At 41.0% G+C, this 13,458-nt stretch overlaps 1 non-coding gene and 1 pseudogene across 1 annotated transcript; both read left to right on the forward strand.

The window, feature by feature from the left end:
- Positions 1–642: 642 nt before the first annotated feature.
- TRNAC-GCA lies at positions 643–713 on the forward strand. Its single transcript has one exon. It is a non-coding gene; the product is annotated as a tRNA-Cys (tRNA).
- Positions 714–2,735: 2,022 nt separating this feature from the next.
- LOC119304503 lies at positions 2,736–5,360 on the forward strand (annotated as a pseudogene).
- Positions 5,361–13,458: the final 8,098 nt, after the last annotated feature.

Below are 13,458 nucleotides of genomic sequence, written 5' to 3' on the forward strand. Positions count from 1 at the left end.
GGCGCGCGAGGCGAAGGAGACGGGTGATAACCCACAAGTGTAGGGGATCGCAACAGCTTTCGAGGGTAAAGTATTCAACCCAAATTTATTGATTCGACACAAGGGGAGCCAAAGAATATTATTGAGTATTGGCAGTTGAGTTGTCAATTCAACCACACCTGGATAACTTAATATCTGCAGCAAAGTATTTAGTAGCAAAGTAGTATGATAGTAAAGGTAACAGTGGCAAAAGTAAAGATAATAGTTTTATAGTAATTGTAACAGTAGCAACGGAAAAGTAAATAAGCAAAACACAAGATGTGAAAAGCTCGTAGGCATTGGATCAGTGATGGATAATTATGTTGGATGCGATTCCTCATGTAATTTAAGCAATTACGGGTTGACTGGAAATCCTTTCTCTTTTCAATAGAAATAGAAGGTATTTAAGCAATGTGTGTTTTGAGATACAATCAATCGAAGAGAATAAAACAGGGTCCAATAAAAAACACGAATGAATTTATTAAAAGGGATTGGAAAGGGATAAGTACAAAGGGATTCAACGATCTAAAAAAATCAAAAAGGGTTTAATAATCCCCTCCTACGAATAAAAATTAGTAAAATAATGTGGATGAATAAGATTTTGCTCTATTTTGGATTGGATTTGGCGGCATGGCCAAGCGGTAAGGCAGGGGACTGCAAATCCTTTATCCCCAGTTCAAATCTGGGTGTCGCCTGACCAAAAAAATACTTAGGATTTCTTATTGTACTGATTGAACTCGACAAATTCTTGCCCTGCATAAGCAAAGGAAAAGAACTAGGCCTGTCGATACTGGATTTTACCATAGTTCTAGTTCTAAAAAAGACTGTCAATTTCTTCTTAAAAACAGGGCTCTGGCAGGGTTCTGGGTAGTGGCCCAAACCGATACCAATAGGGATGAGGGATATATACTTATGAATTTCATAATTGATTCTATTCCACAATTCATAACTACCAAAGTAAGAGGTCGGAAATCTTTTTATCCAAAGGTCCCTAAAGGACATTCCTTTTTTGCTCCTAGGATTGAAGAAGAGATTATACGAAAGACTATCAAGACTTCCTAATTATCTGACACTACCTACACTAAAGTAAGGTCTACTGACTCTGTCTGGAATTAGATTGGATAGGCTGATGGGAAATTTAGGAGTTGTGGAAAGAAGAGACTTTCTTTCCATACCTACGAGAGACTCTGAGTACTCAAACATTCAATGAGGATGGTCGGTTAGCTCTTATCTTTTAGAATAACTTAGTAAAAAAAGGTAAAAGTAATAAAGAAAATGAATCTCCTAACTCGGTAGCCCCTGAGGTTCCAATGGTTAGTTTTGGATTTTTTTCACGCAAGAAAGCAAAGAAGAAGGGAGGATTCTCTATTACCAACTTCCCCCATTGTCCTGTCCTCATTGGTCATTCATCTTTCCCGATCTAGTGCCATCGTTCTTCAAGGTGCCGGAGGGTTTGAAGCATACCTACTACCCCTCCCCTAAGCTTAGTTCAGAGTTGCCTCAGTGCGCTCGAGTAATAACTGGGAAAATCAAGGCTGGACAGGTCTTCGAGTCAACTTCAGGAAGAAATGCAAGTGAAAGAGAATGCTCTCGAGGGCGCAAGAGTCTTTTTCTGTCTTTCTTATTTGAAATCCAAATCGAAATGCCTCAACTTGATAAATTAACTTATTTCTCACAATTCTTCTGGTTATGTCTTCTCCTCTTTGTTGGAAGATGAGTACACATCGGGTAATCCGCCCACGAGAGCCCAATCACAAGAGGCTCATACAGAAAGCAATCAGCCCATAGCCCAATATCGAGACCACAGCCTATTATTCAAACCACAAAGGATCCGTATTTCATCATCCAATCTTCTCGATCGAACATATTGACATCAATACTCCTTTCCATGGCCATTCACGGCCCGCGAAGATCAACCACTCGTGCTCGAGATCACTATCCAATCAAAAACCAGACTTCCAAGATCCATCTCACTCAGACCATTTTGAATGTAGCGGATAACAACGGAGTGGGGCTATCGAATTGATATGTATTCGAATCTTAGGAGCTGGTAATCACTGATATGCTCATATTGGTGACGTTATTGTTGCTGTAACCAAAGAAGCAGTGCCCAAAATGCCTCTAGAAAGATCAGATGGAAGTAAGACGAGCTGTAATTGTACGTACATGTAAAGAACTCAAACATGACAACGGTATGATAATACGATATGATGACGGTTGTCATTGATCAAGAAGGAAATCCAAAAGGAACTCGAGTTTTTGGTGCGATCGCTCAGGAATTGAGACTTAGGAATTTCACTAAAAGAGTCTCATGAGCTCCTGAGGTATTAAAAATACTAGTAGTAGAGACTATGATATAGTAGGGTATCAGAATATAGATCAATTAGTAGATTGTGTCTGACGCATATACATGAAAAAAAAGAATAATTAGATAATAATAAGAATAAGAATTCGAATCTTAATAAAAGGAAGGGTTCGAATAGCATCTACTAATATTACCGAAAACTTTGTGAAAATACTTCTACGAGAAGGTTTTATTGAAAAGTTCGAAAACCATAGGGAAAGTAACAAATCTTTCTTCACATGTGCCCCTGCTCCTGGTCTTCGAACTAGTCATTAATGGTCGGCAACATAGGTACCCTTTTTCGGTATGCGTTGCGAACACTTTCATTTTTAGCTTCTCATCTTCTCTGGAGAAGCTCAAATCGAATGGATAGAGCAGATGGTCCAACTACAGAACTTCTTCTTTTTCATTACTTCCATGGTCGTGCCCCGTGGCACGGCAGCACCCGTACTATTGAAATGGTTCGTCAGTAGAGATGTTCCCACTGGTGCCTCTTCTTCCAAGGGTACTATAATTCCTATTCCTATCCCTTTATTCCCTTTTTTGGTCTATCTACATTTAAGGAAATTCATACGCTCCATGGACAGAGCAAAAAGTGGAGTGTTGGTCAAAGCAAGCCGCCCCATTCTATTACCAGACAAAATGGAGAGAAGCTCATCCGCTAGAAATGCTTTATTTCGTTTCGTTCCCGTTCTGCATTTCCTTATTATCGAATCCATGGGGGACATGTCATATTTAGAATCTTTCTGCGGTCTGCTCTGTTTACAATTCTTTCGTACTCTCTTCTCTTTACCACGCGATAGGTCAGCGAAGCATGAGCGGGCGCTCTGAAGTAAAGGCAAACACTTCGGCCTAAGGGGAATGAGCAAAAAAATGACAAGATGAGGTGCCCCGGGCACCCCCATATAGAAAGAAGGGTCGAAGGTTTTGGGCCTGTAGCTTTCCCCGCCCCCCCCCCTCGTCGAGTGGTGCTTGTTTGGGGGGTGTGCCACCAGAAAGCGAGCTTGAAGCTCTCGCCTTACCAACGAGCCGACTGCTGATGGCTGTTGGTCACGACTACTACAAAAAAGTGAAGATGAATCTTTCTATTTCACATGGAGGACTGTGCATCTTTATGTTGGGTGTTCTTCTGTCGTGCGACCCGATGGCTTATGTGCGACCTGTGGCCCACGCCTCCTATTCTATTTGTTCAGGGCGGGCAGCGTGAACTCTGATTCGATCCGGGTATTCAATCCCGCCGCTGAGATGCTCAGTTGACTCCTTAACCTTGATAGGAAGATGGCTTATTCCAAAATTCGTGCATAAGGGTAAGGAACTTTGGATGAATTAATGTGAATGGGTGTAAGCCTCGCTGCTCGGAAACACCCAGTGCTGACCACACTGAGAGACACGAAAGCGCAGGTAATGCCAGTTGGAGAAGTGGCGTTAAGCATCCCTAGCGGTACGCAAAGAGAGGTCGTGATGATATCATATACGTCTGTACCGCTCCTCGTGGAGTAGATCCCGCATCCAACCAACCCTTTTTTGACCAGGGAACGGGAGAATTCCGACTACCGCTGGCAGGCCAGCCGGTCTGTGAGCGCGGTGGGAACGGGCTTCCCAAAAAGCGAGCCCCGGCCCGGGTCAGCATAGAATGGGGAGGACGGCCCTAATGTTGTGTTGGCCGGGTTGCGGGCGGATAAAAGCGGACGTGGGGACTCGGGTCGGGGCACAGCGTAACTAAGAGAGCCATTCCATTTAGGGCGAGGCAGAATGGGCGGGCACAAGTGGTCTGGTGTCCGAGCCAATTGGTCAGACGACGACTACTGCACATATTAGATTCTATTAGCCGCCTATCCCGGAATGGACTGGGATGGAATAGAAAGAACGTGAAGCAGCAAGCAAGGGATGAGCGCTTTGTTGCTAAAGCGCATACTTTTTCTTGCTGGGTCGGTTTGTTTTTGGGGGGTGGGGCAATAAGCTTGCTTCTTCACAAGCTTATCCCCGCCCCGTTTACTGTCCGTCCTGACCGGCAGCAGTTGGGTCTCCCCATCTCTCCTCAACTTCCCCGATCTTCGGCCCGAGCTGTATGAGGCAGAAACTCGTCCCACGTACGGTTCGGAGGCCGAGCCCCACCCCTGCAATAATGGTGCGGCTTAGGTCAACTAATACGAATAAGATACAGTTCACTCAACGATTGCCCTTGGGTCCCGAAGTCCATATGGGGAAGGAACGTTGTTGTTTGCGAGGTCTCGATCATTTACATGGACCCACTTCTCATTCCATTTGTGGGAATTTGATGATTTATAAACCGTCTCCAACGAGCGAAAGGTTCATGTTTGAACATGATGAATCACTTCGTGCAGACCTGTTGCCCATAAACTTTCCTGCCTCATATGAGAATGGAAAACTGGAAGATTTTCTGCATCGGTGGATGAAGAATCACGAACATAAGAATTTCTGGTTTAGCATGTTCCCAGAAAGAAGATGATTTTTTTCCATTCGAGAAACGAGGAGCACGACTGAAGTGGCTATACATACAAATCCATTTACGGATCTATATGCTCCGATTGGAACTGGAAGTTCCAGAACTGGCGGCTGGTATACCACCATAATGAAATTGCCTTTTATTTTTAGTATTCAGATAGGATTTCTATTGGCTTCATCGGGAGGCTCGCGTAGTTTGTTACGTCAACTCCAAAAGGATAAGTTGCATTGGAATCGAGAAAGTTTCGTTCATAATTGCATAAAAGGAGTAAAAATAGTGGCTGCGGCGCGTCGAGGGTCAACCTTTGATATCGAATAACCTTTCGAGCCTTCCCCAATGGATCTCTATCCTCCTTTGAAACCAATAGAAGTTCACTGACCATCCCTGTCAAACATAACCCAAGGTAGGATCGAGAGGAGAAGAATAGGACTCTTGCTAGTATCATAACCTCTCGATGGGAGAATGAAACCATTAGATTAGTGGAAAGAAGAAAGAATGGGAAGAAACCAGCCAACTTACCAAGAGGAAGAAATGATGACCACTTTTTGTATTATCTCGAAAGTTTTCATTGGATCTACAAGTAATCACAACGTCACTTTTCGCCGGAGATTTCATGGTAGTTTTTGGAAACTTCAATTGATTAATGAGGTCAGGACACTCTATAATTCGAATGATATGTGGAGAGAGCGGGGCGTCTTACCCGCATCAATCGATACCATGGTGTCGCATATACACGAAGGTTATTCTTCATTTCATCACAAATTGGTATACAAAACATATAAATATGGTAGGGGTGGTATGACTTTGTAGGAACATTTCACTCTGGAAAGGCAAGATGAGCTTGGCTATTTAAGTGCCAGGCGCCCACTCATCAATGCTGGTGATTGGCCTTGTATGGCTGCGCCATCTCTTCCAATAGATGTACTACTTTTGAAAGCGTTAGCTAATATCTTAATGCGGGAGTTTCTAGTGATAAGAAACAATCTTCCGTCTAGATTATTTTATTATAATGAAATGTTGGATTACCACCAAAGGTTCTGGGATGGTCAAAGTGGTGTAGAGAAAATAGTCTGTGTGGATTTGAGTCATAGTATCCGGTATGTTTCTACTCAACGTCTATGGAATACCTTAAAGTGTCTACACAATCTGGGTGTAGAACTATAAGTGTCTTGAGCTTAGTACAAATTTACACTAGAGCTAGTACAAAGTTGAGACACTTATTTTGGGACGGAGGGAGTATAACATAGGGCGACATAGAACTAGCTCCAATTCATCAATGTAATGTAGGCATGTATTCTGAATATAGTCATACGTGCTTATGGAAAAGAACTTGTATGACATCTTTTGTCCTACCCTCCCGTGGCAGCGGGGTCCTAGTGGAAACTAAGGGATATTAAGGCCTCCTTTTAATAGAGAACCGGAGCAAAGCATTAACACATAATGAATACATGAACTCCTCAAACTACGGTCATCACCGAGAAGTATCCCGATTATTGTCACTTCGGGGTTGTCGGATCATAACACATAATAGGTGACTATAGACTTGCAAGATAGGATCAAGAACACACATATATTCATGAAAACATAATAGGTTCACATCTGAAATCATGCACTCGGGCCCTAGTGACAAGCATTAAGCATAGCAAAGGCATAGCAATAACAATCTCAGAACATAGTGGATACCAGGGATCAAACCCTAACAAAACTAACTCGATTACATGGTAAATCTCATTGAACCCATCACCGTCCAGCAAGCCTACGATGGAATTACTCAGCACGGCGGTGAGCATCATGAAATTGGTGATGGAGGATGGTTGATGATGACGACGGGGATGAATCCCCCTCTCCGGAGCTCCGAACCGACTCCAGATCAGCCCTCCCGAGAGAGATTAGGGCTTGGCGGCGGCTCCGTATCGTAAAACGCGATGAAACTTTCTCTCTGTTTTTTTCTCCGCGAAACAGATTATATGGAGTTGGAGTTGAGGTCGGTGGAGCCTCAGGGGGCCCACAATACAGGGGGGCGCGCCCAGGTGGGTGGGCGCGCCTCCCACCCTCGTGGATAGGGTGTGGGCCCCCTGGTCTTGATTCTTTCGCCAGTATTTTTTATATTTTCCAAAACTTGTCTCCGTGGATTTTCAGGTCATTCCGAGAACTTTTGTTTTCTACACATAAAACAACATCATGGAAGTTCTGCTGAAAACAGCGTCAGTCCGGGTTAGTTTCATTCAAATCATGCAAGTTAGAGTCCAAAACAAGGGCAAAAGTGTTTGGAAAAGTAGATACATTGGAGACGTATCAACTCCCCCAAGCTTAAACCTTTGCTTGTCCTCAAGCAATTCAGTTGATAAACTAAAATGGATAAAGAAAAACTTTTGCAAACTCTATTTGCTCTTGTTGTTGTAAACATGTAAAGCCAACATTCAAGTTTCAGCAAGTATTATGAACTAACCATACTCATAATAACATCTAGGTCTCACAATTACTCATATCAATGGCATTATCAGCTAGCGAGCCATAATAATAAAACTCGGATGACAACACTTTCTCAAAACAATCATAACATGATATAACAAAATGGTATCTCGCTAGCCCTATCTGAGACCGCAAAACATAAATGCAGAGCACCTTTAAAGATCATGGACTGACTAAACATTGTAATTCTTGGTAAAAGAGATCCAGTCAAGTCATACCCAATATAAACCAATAGTAATGAATGCAAATGACAGTGTGCTCTCCAGCGGGTGCTCTTAATAAGAAGGTGATGACTCAACATAAAAGTAAATAGATAGGCCCTTCGCAGAGGGAAGCAGGGATTTGTAGAGGTGCCAGAGCTCGATTTTAAAATAGAGATTGAATAACATTTTGAGCTGCATACTCTCACTGTCAACACAACAACTATGAGATGGCTGTATCTTTCATACTACATGCATTATAGGTAGTTCCCAAACAGAATGGTAAAAGTTTATACTCCCCCACCACCAACAAGCATCAATCCATGGCCTGCTCGAAACAATGAGTGCCTCCAACTAAAAACAACCTTGGAGGAGTTTTGTTTAATTATATTGATTTGCTTTGATCTTTTTGGATCATGGGACTGGGCATCCCGGTTACCGGCCCTTTCTCGTGAATGATGAGCGGAGTCCACTCCTCTTGAGAATAACCCACCTAGCATGGAAGATATAGGCAGCCCTAGTTGAAACATGAGCTGCTCGAGCATGCAAAACAGAATTTCATTTGAAGGTTTGGAGTTTGGCACATACAAATTGACTTGGAATGGCAGGTAAATACCGCATATAGGTAGGTATGGTGGACTCATATGGAACAACTTTGGGGTTTAAGGAGTTTGGATGCACAAGCAGTATTCCCGCTTAGTACAGGCGAAGGCTAGCAAAAGACTGGGAAGCGACCAACTGAGAGAGCGACAACAGTCATAAACATGCATTAAAATTAATTCACACCGAGTACAAGCATGAGTTGGATATAATCTACCATGAACATAAATATCAGGAAGGCTATGTTCTTTTGTTTCAACTACATGCGTGAACATGTGCCAGGTCGAGTCACTCAATACATTCAAAGGAGGATACCATCCCATCATACCACATCATAATCATTCTAATAGCACGTTGGCACGCAAGGTAAACCATTATAACTCATAGCTAATCAAGCATGGCACAAGCAACTATAATCTCTAAATGTCATTGCAAATATGTTTACTTCATAATAAGCTGAATCAGGAACGATGAACTCATCATATTTACAAAAACAAAAGAGGTCGAGTTCATACCAGCTTTTCTCATCTCAATCAGTCCATCATATATCGTCATTATTGCCTTTCACTTGCATGACCGAACGATGTGTAAAATAATAATAGTGTACGTGCATTGGACTAAGCTAGAACCTGCAAGCATTCAACTCAAGAGAGAAGAAAAAGTAATATGGTCTCTAAGTTAAATAATCAATCATGCAAATGAGAGCCACTAAACAATGTCAATATGGTCTTTTACTCTCGACCCCCAAAGGAAAGAAAAGAAAATAAGACTATTTACACGGGAAAGCTCCCAACAAGCAAGAAGAAGAACGAGAAATCTTTTTGGGTTTTCATTTTAATTCAACTACAAGCATGGAAATTAAACTAACTATTTTTTTGGTTTTTCTTAAGGTTTATCAAACACACAAGAAGAAAGCGAAAAAAAATTAAAACTAGCATGGATAATACAATGAAAGAGTATGAGCACAGACGACTAGAATAGTGTGTGAACATGAATGTAAAGTTGGTGAGAAATACGTACTCCCCAAGCTTAGGCTTTTGGCCTAAGTTGGTCTAATACCAAGGGTAGCCTGGTTGATATCCATAGTTGTAACTGGGGTCGTACTGAGATGCAGCAACAAATGCCTCCTGAGCTGCGGCATGCTGGCAAGCCGCCTCCGCTGTCCCCTCGTGTTCAGCTGCTTCCTACCTGGTAACAATGTATCTTCCTTTTGCCTGGTAATCAAAAAGGAAAGGAGCGGGAAGAGTAACATGGACAGCGCTACGTCTGTCAAAGATTAGTCGGTACTGGAGGAATTGTTCATTCCTCTTAAGAAAATGATGTTGGACCATAGCGTCGTAATCTAAATAAGCAGGAGGCAACATCATATCCCCCTCTCGTGGAGCTATACCAAGATAATTTTCCACACGGGTCGCATAAATTCCTCCAAATAAATCTCCAGCTCTACCATTATTATGCAACATACGTGCAACTATTGCCCCCAAGTTTATAATCTTTATAACCTAACACGACACTCTTGAGGACACCAAGGTCAGGGACACACATATGGCATGCTTCATCTTTACCGTTAATGCATCTACCAATGAAGAGAGCAAAATAATGTATAGCAAGGAAATGAATGCTCCGTATGGCAGCTTGTGCAATGTCCCTAGATTCTCCCACAGAAATACTAGCAAGAAAATCTCTAAATTCAGATTTATGGGGATCATTAATATTACCCCACTGCGGAAGTTTGCAAGCAGTTGTAAAATCCTCTAAGTCCATGGTATAAGATGTATCATAGATATCAAATAGGACACTCGGAGAATTACGTGAAAATTTATATTTAAACCTTCGCACAAATGAATCAGTCAATTGATAGTACTAAGGACACTTATCTTGTAAGAAATCCTGCAGATCGGCATTACGCACATATGCGTCAAATTCCTGCTTAAAGCCTGCTTTGACCATAAAATTGTCGGATGGCCACTCACAAGCTCGCACTTCTACGTCCCTCGGTAGTTCATCGTCTTGCTCACGTATAGCAATCCTGGGTCCTTTCTTTAATGAGGAACCACCTTGGTACATTCTCCTAGACATAATTCCTTTTCTGAAAAAATTCCTGAAATTTTAGTAACTTCAAAATAAAAGTGAATAAAATTAAACAAGATTGGTAGCAACTACTTCTACAAGTACCTAGAGCCTATATCATGCATTAGAATTATTTGGGACCTCATAAATTTAACATGCAAGCTCAAGAACATGGTCACCTATGCAGCAAAAATTTGCAATGAATAAAGCACTAGAACAAAAACTAATTGGACCAATGGAGGAGTCACATACCAAGCACCAATCTCCCAAAGCAATTTTGTGAATGGAGGTTTGAGCAAGGAGATCGAAAATCACAGCAAAATGAGCTAGAACTTGTGCTTGAGTTGGATGGGGATTTTTTTGGGAAGAAGATGGAGTGTCTGGGTGCTGGCATAAGTGGAGGGGGGCCACCAGGGGCCCATGAGACAGGGGGGCGCGCCCAGGGGGTGTGGGCGCGCCCTCTATCCTCGTGGCCTGGTGCTTGCCCCTCCTGCAGTGATTTCAGTGCCTAAAATCATCAAATATTCCATCAAAAATCATACTAAACTTGAAGAGCATTTGGAGCATTTTTATTTTTGGGATATTTTTATTGCACGGATAATTCAGAAAACAGACGGATAATACTATTTTTGCTTTAATTAATCTAAATAACAGAAAGTAAAAAGAGGGTACAGAAGGTTGTGCCTTCTAGTTTCATCCATCTCATGATCATCAAAATGAATCCACTAACAAGGTTGATCAAGTCTTGTTAACAAACTCATTCCGAATAACACGGAACCAGAGAAATTTCGAATAACACTAAGTTACCTCAACGGGGATATGAACATCCCTAATAATAAGAATATCATATCTTTTCTGACATTAGGAAGAGGAAATTCAAAACCTCCAACAATGATAGTTGGAACTTTTCCAATAGAATTTATGCTATGAACTTGAGATTGTTTCCTCGGAAAGTGCACCTTATGCTCATTACCATTAACATGAAAAGTGAATTGCCTTTGTTGCAGTAAATAATAGCCCCTGTAGTATTCAAGAAGGGTCTACCAAGGATAATCGACATACTATCGTCCTCGAGAATATCAAGAATAACAAAGTCCGTTAAGATAGTGACATTTGCAACCACAACAGGCACATCCTCACAAATACCGACGGGTATAGCAGTTGATTTATCGGCCAGTTGCAAAGATATTTCAGTAGGTGTCAAATTATTCGATTCAAGTCTACGATATAAAGAAAGAGGCATAACACTGCTAACACCGGCTCCAAGATCACATAAAGCAGTTTTAACATAATTTCTTTTAATGGAGCATGGTATAGTTGGTACCCCTAGATCTCCAAGTTTCTTTGGTATTCCACCCCTAAAAGTGTAATTAGCAAGCATGGTGGAAATTTCAGCTTCCGGTATCTTTCTTTTATTTGTGATGATATCCTTCATATACTTAGCATAAGGATTTACTTTAAGCATATCAGTTAAGCGCATTCGTAAGAAAATAGGTCTAATCATTTCAGCAAAGCACTCAAAATCCTCATCATCCTTTGTCTTGGATGGTTTAGGAGGAAAGGGCATGGGTTTCTGAACCCATGGTTCTCTTTCTCTACCGTGCTTCCTAGCAACAAAATCTCTCATATCATAACGTTGATTCTTTGATTGTGGGTTATCAAGATCAACATCAGGTTCAATCTCTACATCATTGTTTTTGCTAGGTTGAGCATCAACATGAACATTATCATTAACATTATCACCAGGTTCATGTTCATCACCTGATTGTGTTTCAGCATCAGAAAAAGAAATATCATTGGGATTCTCAGGTGTGTCTACAACAGGTTCACTAGAAGCATGCAAAGTCCTATCTTTTTTCTTTTTCTTCTTTTTAGAAGAACTAGGTGCCTCTAAATTATTTCTCGGAGAATCTTGCTCGATTCTCTTAGGGTGGCCTTCATAATACAAAGGTTCCTGAGTCATTCTACCAGTTCTAGTAGCCACTCTAATAGCAAAGTCAGGTTTATTATTTAATTCATCAAGCAAATCATTTTGAGCTTTAAGTACTTGCTCAGCTTGAGTGGCAACCATAGAAGCATATTTGCTAATGAGTTTAAGTTCACCTTTAACTCTAGCTATATAATCACTCAAGCGTCCTATCTTGAAAGCATTATTCTTTAATTCTCTAATAACATAAGCATTAGAACTTTCTCTCCTAGCCATAAAATCATCAAATTCATCTAAGCATGGGCTATGAAATTTAGTAGAGGGGATTTCAACATTATCATATCTATAGAGAGAATTTACCTTTACTACCTGTGTCAGGTTCTCAAGACAACGTGGTTCTTCAACAGGCGGTATATTAAGACCATGTATTTCTTCAATAGGAGGTAAATTCTTAACATCTTAGGCTTTAATACCTTTTTCTTTCATTGATTTCTTTGCCTCTTGGATATCTTCAGGACTGAGAAATAAAACACCTCTCTTCTTCGGAGTGTGTTTAGGAATAGGCTCAGGAGTTGGCTCAATTGGTTCAGGAATTGCCTCGGGAATTGGCTCGGGAAGAGTCCAATTATTTTCATTAGTCAACATATTATTCAATAGTAATTCAGCTTCATCAACTGTTCTTCCCCTGAAAACACAACTAGCACAACTATCCAAGTAGTCCTTGGAAGCATCGGTTAGTCCATTATAAAAGATATCAAGTATTTCATTTTTCTTAAGAGGATGATCAGGCAAAGATTAAGTAATCGGAGAAGCCTCCCCAAGCTTGTGGGAGACTCTCTTCTTTGATTTGCACAAAATTATATGTTTCCCGCAAGGCAGCTTGTTTCTTATGAGCAGGGAAATATTTAGCAGAGAAGTAATAAATCATATCCTGGGGACTACACACACAACCAGGATCAAGAGAATTAAACCAAGTCTTAGCATCACCCTTTAATGAGAACAGAAATATCTTAAGGATATAATAATAGCAAGACTTCTCATCATTAGTAAATAGGGTGACTATATCATTTAACTTGGTAAGATGTGCCACAACAGTTTCAGATTCAAGGCCATAAAAAGGATCAGATTCAACCAAAGTAATTATTTCAGGATCAACAGAGAATTCATAATCCTTATCAGTAACACAGATAGGTGAAGTAGCAAAAGCAGGGTCAGGTTTCATTCTAGCATTGAGAGACTGTTGCTTTTTCATCGTCACTATCATCAATAATAGCATCTTCAATAATTTCATTCTCTCTAACCCTAGCAAGTTTTTCGTCAAGAAATTCACCTAATGGCAAAGTAGTATCAGTTACAGAAG

Source organism: Triticum dicoccoides, chromosome 1B (assembly GCF_002162155.2).
Source record: "Triticum dicoccoides isolate Atlit2015 ecotype Zavitan chromosome 1B, WEW_v2.0, whole genome shotgun sequence".
NCBI classification, from domain to species: Eukaryota; Viridiplantae; Streptophyta; class Magnoliopsida; order Poales; family Poaceae; genus Triticum; species Triticum dicoccoides.